This window comes from Podarcis pityusensis, assembly GCF_964106645.2.
Source record: "Podarcis pityusensis genome assembly, chromosome: 5".
NCBI lineage: Eukaryota > Metazoa > Chordata > Lepidosauria > Squamata > Lacertidae > Podarcis > Podarcis pityusensis.
Window position 1 is genome coordinate 82,334,437 of NC_138032.1, and position 16,054 is coordinate 82,350,490.

General features: G+C 46.5%; 1 long non-coding RNA gene across 1 annotated transcript in view; it reads left to right on the forward strand.

The window, feature by feature from the left end:
* Window positions 1-15,116, forward strand: part of LOC308478276 — a 31,557-nt gene extending 16,441 nt beyond the window's left edge. The window contains exon 3 of the long non-coding RNA XR_013987012.1: window positions 14,785-15,116. This is a non-coding gene — a long non-coding RNA (uncharacterized lncRNA). The remainder of the gene's footprint in view (window positions 1-14,784) is intronic.
* Window positions 15,117-16,054: the final 938 nt, after the last annotated feature.

Below are 16,054 nucleotides of genomic sequence, written 5' to 3' on the forward strand. Positions count from 1 at the left end.
AGAGCTTTTATGTTGGAAGCGATTCCGAAAGCAACCACTGTCGGAATCTGCCAGCGACTGACGGAGCCATGTTTAAGGGGCTCCGTTACAGACAGAGGTTTGCAAACTTGACCAAACTCTGAGGGACTTGGATTTTACACACAAGCAGCTCATCGTCCCATCACAGCATTCCGACAGTCTCCGTGAGCAGCTTGTGCAGGAGAAGGCATCATGAGCAACCCAGCCGGAACCGGAGAAGCAGGAGCTGGAGCGGGTCCAAGCCTGGAAGAAAGGTACCGGGTGTTGGAGGTCCAGCTAGCGCTGCAGACGGCGAGGCTTGAGGAGAGGAGGGCTCAGGATGCAGACAAAAAGGGGAAAGACACCCAGCTCGCCAGAAAGGTACCAGGATTGGTGCAGAAGTTTGGGGGGGAGCCCAAAGACTATCATGGCTTTCGGACAGAGATGCAATATGCCCTCAATCTGCAGTTTGATGAATTCCCTGACGAGGAATCACGAGTGGCTTTCGTGATTGGGCATCTTGAAAAGGGGGCGAGAGACTGGGTTAGACCCCTGATGGCAGCGAATAGTGACGTCCTAAAGGACACGATGAAGTTCTTTCGCGCCATGGATCTGATGTTTTCCAGCGATATTGAACAGGGAGTGGTGCGCAGACAGTTAATGGCTTGCAAACAGGGGAGCCGATCTGTCCGTGAGTACTGGACTGAGTTCACCATGTTGATCCATAAATTGGGGTGGGATCTATCGGCGGAACCCATTCAAATGCTCTTTGAAGAAGGGCTTTCTTCGGCTGTGAAAGACGAACTTTCCCGGGCGCCCAGGGCGGAGTCTATGGACCAGCTGACCAAATCAGCGCTGACCATAGGAGCGCGTCAGGAGGCGAGAGCATTGGAGAGGCGGGAAGGGAAGGGGGAACGTTGGAAGGAGTTCCGCATTCCAGACATTCCAGAGCCAACTTTCCCGCCGGCAGAGCCGATGGAAATCGGAACAGCGCGCGCGCGCGCAGTTTCAAAGCCCAGTGAGGGGGGAAAGAAGGAGGGAAAAGGCGCCCGGAAATGCTATCTCTGCCAACAGCCAGGTCACTTTGCCAGAGTCTGCCCCCAGAGGAAGGAATGGCAAGGGATGGTAGGAGCTGTGGAGGGAAGAGAGGAAGAAATACCGGAGCAAGTAAAAGCCAACGCCTGGCTGCCACCGTCGGGGCACAGCAGCCAGGCCAAAGAGCAGTGAAAGTGCCCACGCCAGAACCTCCTAAACCCGCCCTAGTGATAGAAGTGGCGCTAGAGCTGCCAAACGGACACCCTCTAAAGATAAAGGCGCTGTTGGACTCAGGCAGCTCCTGCAATTTCATGAGCAAAGAGTTTGCAGCTGAACACCAGATACAGACGATCCCTTTAAGCAACCCCCTGCAGGTGACCACGATCGATGGCAGGGAGCTGTTGGGAGGAGAAGTCAGCTTGCAGACCGTCCCAATGATAATGAAGGTGGCAAGGCACACCGAACTGATAGCGTTTAATGTGGCCACCTTGGGAGGAGCTCCCATTATATTGGGGATGAGCTGGCTAGCGTTACATGATCCGCTGGTGGGCTGGCATCAGAGAGTGGTTTCTTTTGGTTCAGCACATTGCTTAGAACACTGCAAAGAGGGAAAGGGTTTGGCAGGGGCCCAAGCCACCCTAGCAGGGACTGAAGTAACGGAGAACGTGAAGGTACCACGACAATACGCAGATCTCCGCGACGTCTTCAGCGAAAGGGAAGCTGACCAACTACCTCCGCATAGACCCTTTGACTGTCAAATCAATTTACTCCCTGGGGCACAGCTCCCTGTAGGCAAGCTGTACGCCATGTCAGACAGAGAGATGCAGGAGCTAAGAGAGTTCATTGACAAGAACCTGAAGAGAGGGTTCATCAGAGAGTCCAGGGCGGTGGGGGGCAGCCCAGTGTTTTTTGTGGATAAAAAAAACACGAACAAGCCGAGGCTGGTGTGTGACTTCAGGGCCTTAAATGCAGTGTCAGAACCAGTGGCTTTCCCTATGCCCAGGATTGACGACATTTTGACAAGGGTGCGGAAGGGAAAGATTTTCACAAAGCTGGACCTAAGGGGGGCGTACAACCTGATACGAGTAAGGAAGGGGGATGAATGGAAAACCACCATGTTCACCCCTTTAGGGGCATTTGAATATTTAGTTATGCCCTTCGGCCTACAAGCAGGCTCCGCATGCTTTCAATAGTTTATGAACCACGTCCTGGGGCCTTTGCTTTACAAGAATTGTGTGGCCTTCTTAGACGACGTGTTGGTGTATTCTGAGAATGAGGAGCAGCATGTGAGAGACGTCAGAGAAGTGTTGAGCAGGCTGCAAGCCAACCAGCTGTGGGTGAAACTGGAGAAGTGTCAGTTTCATACCAAGGAGGTGGAATTCCTGGGGTATCGCCTGTCAGACAAGGGATTGGCCATGGATCCCGGCAAGGTCCAGGCGGTGCTGGAATGGAAAACACCCAAAACAAGGAAGGATGTGCAGAGGTTCCTAGGATTTGGGAACTTCTATCGTAAGTTCATCCGAAACTTTGCCCACCTGACGGCGCCCATTACGGACTGTCTCAGCAGTAAGAAGAAGTTCGTTTGGACTGAGGAGGCGGAGCGAGCATTTGAGGAACTAAAAAGGGCCTTCGCCTCGGAACAACAACTCCTGCATGTGGATTTACAAAAACCGATGAGAGTGGAAACTGACGCATCAGACAGAGCGATTGGGGCGGTGCTTCTGCAGCCAGGGAAGGAGGAGTCAGAGTGGAGACCGTGTGCCTTTTTTTCGCGAAAGCTGAACAAATCCGAGAGGAACTACACGGTGTATGACCGAGAACTACTAGCCATTCATGAGGCGTTCCGGAGATGGAGGCACCTGCTAATTGGCGCACAACATAAGGTGCAAGTGTGCACTGACCACAAGAACCTAGAGTATTGGAGGACGGCACGAGTGCTCAACCAACGGCAAGTGAGATGGGCCCAGGAGTTCTCCAAATTTAACTTTGAGATTTGTTACGTGCCAGGCCCAGAGAACATTAGGGCGGACGCTCTCTCACGCAAACCTGAATATTTGGAGGGGGAGGGAGCACCCGAAGAGAGACATGTCATTCCAGAGGACCGCTGGGTGTGTGGGGCCGCATTGGTGGGACAAAGAGAACTGGTAGAGGAAACAGAGAATGATGAATACGCCCAGAATAAGCTCAGAGGTCTTAGGGGTGAGGGAGAGGAACCAGGGGGTTTCGAGGAAAGAAATGGAGCTTTGTATTACAAAGGGGCACTGTATATCCCTGAAGGAGACTTAAGGGGGAGGGTACTCAAGCAGTTGCACGACAGCCCCACGGCGGGGCATTTTGGACAACACAAAACCATGTGGTTGGTCACCAGGGAATTTTGGTGGCCTAAGGTGAGGGAAGATGTACGGGAGTATGTAAGAGGGTGTGAGCAATGCCAGCGAGCCAAAGGGGAGAGGCGGGCACCGGCGGGGCTATTAGAACCCTTACCAACCCCAGAACGACCTTGGGAGGCAGTGTCGATAGATTTTATGACTGATCTGCCGAAGTCCAAGGGGAAAACAGCCATCATGGTGGTGGTAGACCTACTAACAAAGATGTGCCACTTTGTAGCCTGCTCGCATGCAGTCACGGCGGAAGAGACAGCGAAGTTATTTGTAGAACACATTTTTAGGTTGCACGGGGTGCCATTGAGGGTGGTCTCAGACCGAGGAAAACAATTTACTTCCAGGTTCTGGAGGAAGCTCATGAGCTTACTGCAGGTGGAGGTCAACTTTTCGACTGCCCGGCACCCTGAAACCAACGGGCAGGCGGAAAGAGCAAACGGTGTCCTCCAGCAATACCTGAGGTGTTATGTCAATGACAGAGAGAATGACTGGGTAGAAAAGTTGGCGCTGGCGGAATTTGCCTACAACAATGCCGAGAATGTGTCCACAGGGATGAGCCCCTTTTTGGCTAATTATGGGTGTCATCCCAGGGCTTTCCCAGGGGGAGAAGGGGAGAGATGGAGCGTCCCGGCAGCCGAGCATTTTGTAGAAGAAATGGAAGCAATCCATCGTCAGCTCCAACTCAACTTAGAAAGGGCGAAGGAAGAATACAAGAGGCAGGCAGACAAGAACCGAAGGGAAGGTGAAACCATAAGGGTGGGAGATAGGGTGTGGCTGTCAACCCAAGGGTTGCCGTTCAAAGGAGGTTGTAAGAAATTAAGACCCAGGAGATTGGGTCCCTTTGAGGTCATTCAACAGGTCAACCCAGTGGCTTTCAGGCTCCGGTTACCCAACCACATGAAACTGCACCCAGTATTTCACAGGTCGTTACTGTCACCGTATGAGGGGGGACGAGAAGGGATGGCCACTCGGGGACCGGTCATAGAAGAAAGGGAATGCAGCAGCCATGTGGCAGAAATCCTCGACGCCAGGTGGAAGGGGGATCAGGTGGAGTATTTGGTAGCGTGGGAAGGAGAACCGGAGTCAGAAAACACTTGGGTAATGGCAGAAGATATCAATGACGAGGTATTGATAGAAACGTTCCATCAGAGGTTCCCAAGGAAACCTCAGCCTGTAGAGAGGTTCCGGAGGGAATACTTTGGGACCACCGATGAGGAGGAGGAGTTGGAAGGATTCTCGGACTCGGAAGGGGAAGGGGAGATGGACTCTGAGGAGGAGGAGTACTTCGAGACCAGGAACCGCAACAGGTGGAGAGAAGTGTTCGAGACATCGGAAGATGAAGGAAGTTCATTCCGGGGTTTTGCCTCCTCACCGCCCGTAGAGGAGGGGGCGAGAGGGGATGAAGGGGGCCCTGGAGGGGAGGTGGATGTCAGGGAACTGCCATCGGAAGGAAGGGAAGTGAAAGGGCTCACACAGGTTGGGAGAGACTCAGCAGCTGAAGAGGGAACCAGTAGGGGGAGAGGAGCTGAGCTGAGGGAAAGGGAGCTGGAGGGATGGCTCAGAGACACTTCCAGCGAAAACAGTGGGGAGGTTTCAGGACCTCCTGTAGGGACACCCACTCCTCGCCGGAAACTGTCACGCAGAGAGTCCAGAAGACGTGTTTCCGTTAAAGAGCTTTTATGTTGGAAGCGATTCCGAAAGCAACCACTGTCGGAATCTGCCAGCGACTGACGGAGCCATGTTTAAGGGGCTCCGTTACAGACAGAGGTTTGCAAACTTGACCAAACTCTGAGGGACTTGGATTTTACACACAAGCAGCTCATCGTCCCATCACAGTTTCTTTCTTTTCTTTTTTAAAATAATATTTATTGAGGATTTTAAGATTACAAAGAAACAAAGAAAAAAGTAGACAAAAAGAGAAATTAAACAATACAAGTCAATAAACAAAGAAAAAACAAATCACACAAATACATCAAAATCAAAAAGCAAAAATAAACAAAAAAATTAAAAACAAATCCAATATTCCCAAATCTTTATCTTTCATTAACTTGTTTCATGGACCTCCTCACACCTCCCTTTTTTGTATTCTAGTTATTGATTATCACAGCAAATCTTCCCATTTTTCATGATATTCTGTCATTAAATTACCTTAATCTATTTTAACCTTATCTTACTATAAAAAACCCTAAAACTTAAAGCTTGAGTCTTATCTATACCAATTTCTCATAACCATGACATATTCTTGCATAGTTCTTTTAACATTTCTGCTAAAGCCAAATAATTTCGTTCCAACATCTTTTTTAATACTCATTAATTTTAGAAAACATTCCTAAATAGAATTTTTAAAACTTTCTCCAATCTTCATCCAGCGTCTCTTCCTCCTGGTCACGGGTTTTGTCAGTCCTTTCTATCCCATCCATCTAGTTCATTAACCTGGTAACCTTATGTCTGAGGCCCGGACATATACGATAGCTGCGCTTCCCTGCTAGAACCTCCAAACAAGCTCAAGTCCCCAAAAGGTTTCTTCAAAGGATTCAGGATGGGGGTGGCAGCCCTCCAGAACAGTATAAGATATGATATGGAACACTCTTGTAGGTGCCCTGCCTTGCATGAGTGGAAGGCTTTCTGCTACTGCAAGGCCAATAGTGCCAAAGTCAATCCAGTGGAACATCGCTATTTTCGTCAGAGAAATGTGGGAGGGTATGGAGTTCTGTGGCCCCCAAGCGAAAGGAGATGAATAACTATATAACCTATAGAAGACACGAAGGCAGCCCTGTATAGGGAAGTTGTTGTTTTTTTTTTAAAAAAAAAGTTTCACGTTTTATTATGTTTTTATATATGTTGGAAGCCGCCCAGAGTGTTTGGGGCAACCCGTTCAGAAGGGCAGGGTATAAATAATATTATTATTGAGTAGGATATCCCTGTATCGCAATACCTCAAGGACTGCCTCTTTCCATATGAACCTACCTGGACCATGAGATCATCTTCTGAGGCCCTTCTTCACGCGCCTCCTCCTCGAGAGGTCCAGAGGGTGGCAACATGAGAACGGGCCTTCTCTGCAGTGGCTCCCCATCTGTGGGATGGTCTCCCCAGGGAAGCTTGCCCGGTGCCTTCATTACACACCTTTAGGTGCCAGGCGAAAACATTCTTTTTTAAGGCCTTTGGTTGATCTGTTCGACATTCTATACCCTTTTAAAATGTGGCTCTTTTTTGGGGTGTGTGTGTGTTATTAGGTTGTTGTTTTTATTCTGATTATATATGTTGTGATCTTTTCTGTGAATCGCCCTGAGACCTCTGGGTATAGGGTGGTGTATAAATTCAATTAATAATATAAATAAATAAATAAATAAATAAATAAATAAATAAATAAATAATTTTCATTGGAGAAATGTTGGAGTGTGTGGGGATGCCTTTGAAAAGCGGACATAAGAATTATAAGGCTGCAGTCCTATGGATACTTATGGAATAATCTTTGCCTGAGGTCCCAAGAAAGCTGGTGGGAGAATGACTAGTTTGTACGCAAACCCCTTTTCCAAGTGAAAGGGGCTTATGGAGGGTGTTTTGTCTAGACTCTCCCCCAAATGCAGCTGGCTCTACATTCACTGAAAGCTGCATCCTGTCCCGTGCAGGAAGGCTGCAGTACTTTTCGCTCTGAGTCTGGGTTGAACAGATGAGAATCACGGGCACCCTCTCATCCATGAACTGACCTGGGCTGACCCTTCTTAACTTATGAGAGCTGACAAGATCGCAGCCTGAGGTGATATGACCAGTGGCACTTCTTCTGCCTGCCTGTTCTCTTCCTTCCTTCCGCTTTACACTTATGTGAGTGTGTGTCTGAGTCTTCCCTAAATATTGTAACTCAAGCTGACAAAATCCAGGAACTTGCAAATTGAGTCTCTTGGTTTGTCCTGAGCTCACCCTGCTATGCCAAAGCTCTTGGCTAATATCTGTGATATTGCCTTCAGTGGGGCATTGGTAGACGAATTAAACACAACTCTTTACTCCTTCCTCCCCTCTCTCTCCTCCTCCTTCCCCCCTCCCTCTGTTTTTATTAGTAGTGAAATGAGGTTAACAACCACAATTCAGCCCTAGAAGTGATAACAAGAATAGGGTAAGGTTACAGGGGCATCTTCCTTGGGCGCAATCTGGGCAGAGGCACCAAAAGTGGGCATCTAAGATCTTACAGCATGTCCCCAGATATTAAAACAAGGCTAAATGATGTGGCATGCATTTCAGTATGGAACAGTCAGGTGAGTTTTTAAAATGGAATAGTAAAAAGCTGGTAGCAGCTTACTCAGAGTCTGATTGAGGGCAGCAGGCCTGGTACATGGGGTGCCAGGTTTCAGGGTATCAGCTTCCTCCCCCATGTTAGTAGATAAGCAGAATAAAGGAAAAGGAGTCTTCTTACCAGTTAGAAACTTTAATAATTGCAGCGAACACATCTCCCAGAATGGCAGTGCTCCCAATTAAGGACACCACCCCCTTCTGTCCCTATTAATCTACATCACTTCTATGTTTTATAATCTGAGCTTGAACCCTCTGTGCTTTCTGTTTTGCCAGTTTCTGAGCTCTCTGTGACTTTGGAGAAAGGGGGGGGGGGGGAATGCTGTCCAGAGACTGTGAATCTGTTAACCCTCTCTCTTCCTGTTTTTTCCCCCTTCTAGCTGTTCCCCATCCAGTATTTCCCAGCTTCTGCCTTCTGAACTATGTCCCTCTGCAAACCACTGTTCCAAATATATACTGTCCTCCTGCTCCTGGAAAGATTCAGGGAGAGGGGGAGGCTCCCACCATTCCTCCTCAGTGCAGTCCTCCTCAGCACGGTCCCTGACACAGGGGCACACTTGCTGTTTCTCATTGGCCCTGTGTCTGCAGCAGTCTAACACAGGAAAGCACATTCAGCAATGGAATACTGTTGGTGGGAAAGGAGTCAAAAACAACAACCAGATATAGGTGGCACTGGGCGGCAGCAGTTGCCTATGCTTTGGCCAATAGCTTTGAGCAGTAACTGTCTCAACAGTGTGAACTTTGGATTTCGGTAGCTGTTCCTGAAGACAGGATATTGTCTGGAGGCAATAACAGGCTGGAGGTAGGCCCCAAAATGGGAAACTGAATCAGAACAAGACAGAGGTGTTAGGTGTTCTGAGATCCTAATTCTGGGAAAGGGTGAGGAAGGAACAGTTGTGTAATTTGGGGTACTCATGGATCACATGTAACCTTGGTGGTCTATTTCCAGCTATAGCTGGTTTGGCAACTATGGTCCATCCTAGTCTGAGGTGACTTGACTGCTGTACTTCATGCTTTGGTAGCCTCCACAATGGATCATTGCAGATATGTGGAACCTCAGATAGGGGTCCAGACACCTCTATCTGCCTTTCAGGACTCCTCCTAGGCTCCTAGGCTTCATTCCTTACTAGTCCTGCTCTGCACCCTCCTCAAGTGTTGTTGTTTTTTTGGCCTGGCTGGAATTTTTACCTTGAACTGACATGGGCTTCAAAAGCCCCACACATGAGACTCTCTTTTGGCTGTTCTCATGGTTTGGTATCACCTTTCAGAGTGAGTGATCTGGGTCCTAGTCCTCTATCTTCATCTCAGGTTATTATTGTCCTCAGTTACACCCACAAGGTAGGCTTTGCTTTTATTGGGACTACAGTATTTCCATCATCCAGAGATGGGATCCAGCTCTCATTCTCATCTGTTGTGTGCCTCATTGTACTACTCTTTTCAACTATACCAGGACCCACAGGATTGGTCTGCCTGTCACTAAAGTCCACTGGTCTTCCCTTGTAAGCGCCTTTGGGGCTTTAAAAGCAACCAGGACCTTTTCAGTTGTGGCTCTTTCAGCAAGGCTCTTTGAAACGCCAAGTTACCTTTCTCCTAGCTTTTAGGAAGCTGGTTGAACACATTTATTCTGTAAAGCTTTCAGGATTAAATGCTGCTATTTTAACCCTGACATTTGTGTGCTCTCTATTATGGGCATATTTTATTTAAAAAAAATATTATTGGGGTTTTATTTTTATTGCTTATTTTAAATACAGTGGTACCTCGGGTTAAGAACTTAATTCATCCTGGAGGTCCGTTCTTATCCTGAAACTGTTCTTAACCTGAGGTACCACTTTAGCTAATGGGGCCTCCTGTGGCTGCCGTGCGATTTCTGTTCTCATCCTGAAACAAAGTTCTTAATCCGAGGTACTATTCCTGGGTTAGCGAAGTCTGTAACCTGAAGCATCTGTAACCTGAAGCATCTGTAACCCGAGGTACCACTGTAAGATTTAATGCTAGGTAAGGGTAAAGGGACCCCTGACCATTAACTCCAGTATCGGGTGACTCTGGGGAGCAGTGCACGGAAACACCGTTTACCTTCCCGCCGGAGCAGTACCTATTTATCTATTTGCACTTTGACGTGCTTTCGAACTGCTAGGTTGGCAGGAGCAGGGACCGAGCAATGGGAGCTCACCCCGTCATGGGGATTCAAACCACCAACCTTCCGATCGGCAAATCCAAGAGGCTCAGTGATTAAGCCACAGCTCCACCCACGTCCCAATCCGATTTAATGCTATTTTATGCATATTACCTCGGAGATCCATTTGGACTGAAAGGCTGCACAGGAATTAAATAAAGTCCATCACACCAAACTTTTCTAGTGGAAACATCTAGGTTTGCAAAAGCATTTAGTCCCAAAGCAGTAAAAAGGGTGGTGGGTGGGAAGTAGGTGAGATAATTTGCATATGAAAACCAATATTTCATCGTATGCATCTTCCTCTGATAATAGGAAATTATCTCCAAGGAGGTACAGCTCTGTAGAAATCTAATTGGACTTCTAACAACTTGCAGAAAGAAAACTCTTAATGCCACATTTTAACACATGCAAATGTTGGATATTGTTTAAAAACAACCACCTCCCAGCATACGAGCTCAATACGGTGTGCATCAAGGGAGTGTAGCATAAATGGCCCCATTCTCCACGCAATTCATGCATGTAACTCCCATTGACATGAAAGGATGCTGTGAGCAACTCTGGCTGAGCTAACTATAGCGTTAACAAGAAGCTCACAATTAGAGACAATTACCTTGGGCTTTTTGCACCTGGTGCTTACAAGGTGCCTTTGTTGGCAGGATTCCTTGCAGGAGAGAATCTTTTCCCAGCCTGTGCTCCCCCAGAGTCTGAAAAATCTCGTTGAGAAGTCCTTTAGTCTAAGGCCTAGATCTTACTGAAATGGTAAACTTGTGTCGGGGCTGTTCCACTTTGGACTGTAGGTCATGGGATGGAACTGTCACCTCCCTCCTAGCCACTACAAGGGGGGAGGGGAGATTCCTACACATAGAAAAACAGCATGTCAGAACGAAGGCTAGGCCAAGAGTCTTGTCCTTCACATATGTGCTTTGTTTTTGTTGAGTAACAGAGCACTCAGTAGTGTCAGTCCCTGCAAAAAAAAGTGGTACAGCTCTCACACAAGATGACCACCTTGGTTCCCCCTTACTGATTCCCAAATATGATCCTGGGAACTAAACTAATAGTGTGGGCTGGGACAATTGTCAAGGGTGCTGGGTGGATAATCCATTGAACTCAGATGTCTGTTGCTGGTGGGGGGAATACTATTGTTCTTCAGTAGTCACTCCCTTAGTTTAGTGGTTCTCAAAGTGCTCAGGAGAATGTTAGGGTTCTTTGAAAGCTTATTAGGGATTTCTCCATGAGCAGATCAGTAATGGGAAACAAGCTTCTCTGAAAGGCAAGCTTGCTTACCACTATCAGTCCCGTCCCCCATAATGTGCAGCTGCCAGAGAATGCTGGGTGTGTTCTGGGTTGCACCCAATTTAAGAGCAATAACAATGAATGCTTGATGCACTTGGCTAGTTCTGCAGGTAAATTACAGCTGTGCTCCAGAATTCTCAGCAACGTGCCTGTCCTGGTGAAGATGCTGATCACACAGGAAGGGTGATGGCCCAAGCAAGAGGGAGGTCAGTAGATCCAGGGAGGCAAGGTGAGGATCAGCACCCTGGACAGGGACCAGGGTGTTGGTCACAGGACCAGAGTTAGTTATCCTGCCCCATGAGGCAGAACATACCAGTTATCTCAGCAGCGTCCTGGAGCAACTGGCAGATCTTTATAGCCTGGGGTAGGAATTCATAGAGCAGAGGCCCCACCTCCTAAATACTGAATCTGGTCAGTGACTTCCTCTGCAGCTGTTGGCTTCTTCTAGGCTCTGGGGTTTCAAGGAGTGGGGATACATCCTCAAGGGCTCACTTGGTTCTCTGAGGAATCTGTGGACCATTCAGCAGCAGAGGTGTATCCGTGGGGTTCAGGGGAGGAGATTCAGGCTCTGGTGCTCATGTCTCCTCATGGGACAGACCATGGAACTGATCCATCTCCTCAGAGCTGCTTTCATGGAAGGATTCAGTCCCCAAGAATTAGTGGTCTGAGGTCAGCACAGTGCCAAGTCTCTGTGGCAAATGTGGCATGGGCAGATCTCCCAGGAGCCAAACATTGTAAAGGTCACCACACCAGTTAGTAGAAAGGTCAAGAACTGCAGAAATGAAGACCTTTAGGTTCTGGATAAAAATTAAATTAAATTCCAGGAGTGCTGGAATCTGTGGGGAAGAAGAGGGAAAAACAGTGGGGTGGAAGAAGAACAAAACCAGGAAGATATTTTCTTTGGCCAATGGAAATGTTCCTAAAGAAACAGAAATGACACAGCTGTTCCTCTAACATTCAAAATCTTGCTTCGCCCAGCATTTCCCCAAAGTATTCCCTCCTCCACTCAGCCCTGTTGCGGCCACAGTGAAATTGATATCAACCTGCCCCTTATAGGTTGTTTGCAAAATCAACAAGAAGAATTTCACACTTGCTTAAAAACAAACATTCAGACTAATTGAATTCAGGAACAAGAACAATCTCTCCTGTCCTCTGTCTGTACATGATATATGCTCTTTCTTATCAGGAGTGCCCGATGTTAGAAGGGACGCACGACCTAACAACAGTGTTTGCTTTCTTTTGCTAGGAATTTCTCCATTCTCTTCACATTGCAATTTAATTTTCTTCATTGGTTGGATATCTGGAGCAGGGTTCAGTCCAATGAAAAGAGCGTCAGGCTCTGTTTATCTATCTACAGACACATACCCCTTTGGATCGGCAAGGAATATTTGGGCATTTAAATTTAAACACACCATTTATGAGATATGAATGTTATAGCCAGTTCAAAGGAACGACTGCCATGCTCCTTCACTGCCTTGCATGGCAATGTGATATTCCAATTTTGCAAGTACAATGACCTTGGAGCATTTATACAAATGTGCAGTGAGCACATCTCTTTCACAGTGTCCACAGAAACTGGATGACCGCTCAGATGAGGCTGCTGTTACAGCTGGCTTTGTTGACATATTGTCAAGGTCAACCTTAACATTAGGTAGATTGAGATAGCTGCCTCAGGCAATGGAAGTTTGGAAGTGTCTCTGTGTGATAGGAGTCCCCCACTGTTTCTTCTGAGTCCTGCACATGTTCCTGTCCTCCTGAACCGGTGCGCAAACGGCAGTGATGCTTGTACATGCATTGCTCCACTCACATGACACACACTGGTGCCACAGATGCTGCACTATAGCCATGCAGAGTAGTGAGCAAGTTGCAGTGAGGTGTTGGAGCACAGCCATGTGTGCGACACGGCCTGCCCTGTACCCTATGAGCTAGTTTGCAGACCTCAGAAGCAGTGGAGAAGATTGTCCCATTGCCAGCAATGAAATAAAATTCAGCTTCCAGTCCGGCTTCTATATGGTCACAATAGATCTTGCTTCTGAATCATAGTATTGTAGGAGTTGGAACGAACCCTGAGGACCATCTTGTCCAACCCCCTGCAATGCAGGAATATGCACCTATCCCATACAGGGATCAAACCTGCAACCATGCTCTAACCAACGGAGCATTTTTCATGCTACAATATGTCCTTGAGCAGTTAAGGATTTACAGTGGTACGGTACCTTGTTATGAGTGTGGGATCCATTCTGGAGCCCTGGACGCTCAGCGGAAAGGACGCTCGACAAAGCACCGCTCTGTGCATGTGCGTGGAGTGGTTTGCGCTTCTGCGCATGCACGAGCAGCAAACCTGGAAGTAACCTGTTCCGGTACTTCCGGGTTTGCCGTGGATGCCCGCTGAAATGGACGCTGGACAGGGCGGACTTATACGGAGGTACCACTGTAGTTCCATTTGTACTAAACTGTGTGGATAACGTCACCTAAGACAGAGGGCTTATACACTCGGGACATATTATTGCTGTGCTCTTCTGATTACCTCTTCATAACCACAAGCCTACTTCTAAGTGATGTCTATAGATAATTAACTAGCGAACATCGACCTGCAACTGATGTCCTGCAACCTTAGTTCAGGTGGCTTGTCCTATCAGCACTGGGATCTTTTTGGGGACAGAAAGGGCTAAGGTGAAGTAGAGTTCATAAGAGAGAGGAATAAAGATATGGATGGGGGAGAAGAGGAAGAAAACATGAAACAGGAATCCCATATGCAAGTTTGGGGTTAAAGGTGGCCTAAAAGGCTGGAGATCCCTGTGCTTTGCTTGAGCAATGCCAAATGACAACTATTGGGTCTTAAAATTAAATTACTGCGTGGTGAATGCTATAGAATGTAGCTATATGATCCCTGAGTGTATGTAGCTATATGATCACATGATCTGGTGAAATCCACTCCATAGAAGCAAGTAACAATTATGAATGAACCCCAAGCCAAACTAGTCTTTTGTATATGATAAATCAATACTTCCCCTAAACCATTTGGCAAATTCTACTTCCACTAAATCAAAGTAAATGTTTGTAGTATGGCTCTTCTGAAAACCCTCTTTTTTTCCTTATCTTTGTATCTACCGATACGTTTTAGTTTTTAGTCTGCAGCCCATGCAATCTACAATGAAGAATTTTTATTGTACATATAATTTTGTGTTTTTTACTGTTTTTTAATCTCTTGTATTTTTCAATTTCCTTGTTCACCAGTTAGATATTTTCCTTTAAGTTCTTTAAATAAACAATATTTTGGCTAGTGTAGCCCTAAGAAACTGCGCCACCTCTGGCTGAAATCTCACTTTGTTCACAAGTTTACCTTAGGCGAGTTCCTGTTGCTCGGTGTCTGTGACCCCTTTCTTTAATATGGGAAAAGCATCTTATAAGAATTATAAGATTAGCAACGTAATAGTTGCCAAGTGCTTTGGGCACTGTGTACATGCTAAAAACTATGATGATTTACCTTTTAAGTATAACTGAGTGAAGACTGTTCTCCTTCTCTTTAGTGTTCAGATGTGTGTCCTAGAAAAGGGATATGTAAAATTGTGCTGTCTAAGACTGCTGCTGCAGTTTCTTTATATATTTTCACTTTCTCAGAATGAAACAAAACTCCTTTGTGGACCGAGATGCTCTGTGTACAGAAATGAATGGAAGGTTTCCTGGAAAAAAGGAGAGGAAGAGTGGCGTCTTGGATGATTGACAAGATAATTATTTTAATTAGTCCAGACCATACCCTTAGTTGAAATGTGCAGTAGATGCACAACCTTCTTTTAAATTTAAAGCACAGATTAGAACTTTTGAATAGTCTATTGCAGTGGTCCCCAAACTGTGATCCACCAGCCTCATGGTGGTCTGCATTTGCATATGGACTTGTGGTTGAAGATGGGAGATGGCATATCCATTGTATTAAATATTAATATATGTTTCTGTATTTTCTTGCTTTTATTTCTCATACTGCATTTTGTTATATTATGGTGTGAATTCTAGAACTGCAGTATCATGTTCAGGGGGAAGATGCTACCGACTTCAAATTTTTATCAATAATGCTTCAGTTAATTCTAAGGAAGGAAGTTCTCAGATTAGGGGTGATCCACGTTTTCAATCTTTACATAATTATTTCAGCCCAAGAAAATTGCACTTCTGCTAAGTGCTCCGAAAAGATGAAAGATGAAGACATAGTCTGCACATGAATGAGCACACACACATCTTATATCTTCCTCTTGACTGTGCTTCGAAGCTATTCTGCCTCCTTATATGTGACTGCTTTTAAAAGATTTGCTTTCAGCTGTGTCTATCTGATTTTTTCCTCAGCAACCTCTATTTTCCTTGCAGGCAAATGGCCAGCCATCATTTAATTGTTTATTTCCCTCTGAGCTATGTGGCACTTTAAACAGGTAATTAGGTAAGAGACAATAGAGCATGCTCATCTGTCTAATGTTTGAAAGCATATTTACATTCAGGCAGACCGGCGGTGATTAGCTCATTGAATGACAGCTGAAGGAGCTTAGAAGAAGCACAAAATCCCATCTTCTCTTGACAGACGCAGTTGCTTTCATACTGTGCTTTTGGGGGATCCCAGGGTTCCTTGGAAATTTCTCAGAGATTTCTCCGTGAGCAGGAGAGCAGTGGTGAACACAGTCCACGAAAGACAGATTGCCCATGACTGTTGATCTTCCTTTGCAATGAAGGACTGCAGGGGGTTGTTCTTGGGCAATGTAGGGGAGGTGCTCAAAGGAACACTCTCATTTCTCACAGGTCGTTGAGAGTCTTGGCCAGTGCCATCCAGAAACTGAGCATGTGCCTTAATATGTGTCCTAGTCTGTGGTCCATATGACATTTCATTTAGTTTATGGCCTGTCAATCCACT